Source organism: Brienomyrus brachyistius, unplaced genomic scaffold (genome assembly GCF_023856365.1).
Source record: "Brienomyrus brachyistius isolate T26 unplaced genomic scaffold, BBRACH_0.4 scaffold106, whole genome shotgun sequence".
Classification (NCBI taxonomy): domain Eukaryota; kingdom Metazoa; phylum Chordata; class Actinopteri; order Osteoglossiformes; family Mormyridae; genus Brienomyrus; species Brienomyrus brachyistius.
The window spans coordinates 305510-306879 of NW_026042381.1; the positions used below are offsets into that span (position 1 = coordinate 305510).

At 39.1% G+C, this 1370-nt stretch overlaps 1 non-coding gene across 1 annotated transcript; it reads right to left on the minus strand.

The window, feature by feature from the left end:
- Positions 1 to 359: 359 nt before the first annotated feature.
- Positions 360 to 431, minus strand: trnad-guc (transfer RNA aspartic acid (anticodon GUC)). The gene has a single exon. It is a non-coding gene; the product is annotated as a tRNA-Asp (tRNA).
- Between the last annotated feature and the right edge of the window lie 939 nt (positions 432 to 1370).

The window sequence follows — 1370 nt, forward strand, 5'->3', positions numbered from 1 at the left end:
CACTGGAGGGTTAAGGACAACGTGATTATATCGAACCAAAATTGAAATGTGCAAGTTGACTTTCCTAGTTATACGTCTTCATTTTTATTCTGGGTTTAACAACCATGAGTTTATGACGTATTTTACATGATTAGTTGGCGACTGGACCTTATTGTTTATATCTCTTATTAAGGATCCATCCATCCATACATCAATTATCAAAACCACACACTTACAATCCGAGTCTAGTTTCATATGCTGCGCTGCTGAGCGACCCGCAGAATATTATGCATGAGTACAAGTCACAAGCCCCGTTTCCACTAACACGGGGCCGGTTCTAGCTTGGTGCCTTTTGAGACCGAGGCAAAAAGATGCAGACTCTCCCCGTCGGGGAATCGAACCCCGGTCTCCCGCGTGACAGGCGGGGATACTCACCACTATACTAACGAGGAGATGTACGCGCACTACTTTTACATCTTCAAGATAAACAGCGGATGACTACTAACATTTGCGAGTAATCAATGACTGAGCTTCATGTCATGACCATGGTGCTCAAGAGAAGAAAAAATACATAATGTACGTCCACTGATACCAGAACAACCATATAGCTTTATACTAAGACGATGATTAAACGGAAAATTCCTTTACAAAACACTGCCACAAAATCATAGTTTCGCAATATTACATCGTGCAACGGGACACAGTGTAAGTACGTGAAGTCGGTAATTAAATCAAGAAAAAAAAGTGAGAGGAAAAGAATACTTTTCTATTATCATATTTTTCTAACTGGCCAAACTGAGTCATATTTTGATTATACACACTAACAGAAAAACAGTGCAAATCTCCGGTAGTCCGTTTCACTTGCGCTCCGCTATGGGGCAGTAACAAGCAGAGCTTAAGTGTGGAAGGAAAAAAAAAACACAGGACAGCATCAATCCCAACTTCACAAACGCCGGAGATCGAGATGCTGTAAGCATGACAATTAACATCTTTATCCAAGGGAACAGCTGCAAGACACAGATGCCGCGCCTAACAAAGGTAGGATCGATTCCGAAGTTCAGGCATTTACAGACGCGGACTCTTCTGGAGTTGATTTTTTTCGGGAGATACGCATCAACTTCAAAAGTATGAACCGCATTATATCTATATCTGTTATGACGTTGTAGCTATTGATACTGATGCATCACAAAAATAATTTAAATGTTTTTTCATTCTGACATATGTTCGTTCGGACGAGGATTTTATTATATGAGATAAGTTTTAAATGAAAACTTTTTTTAATCTATATGATTAATTCTCGAATCTAAGCCAGACTTCACATAAATCATTCATTCATAAATATAATGGAACATACAACATCCAGGTATCCATGAAATTTATGATCAGGCTAT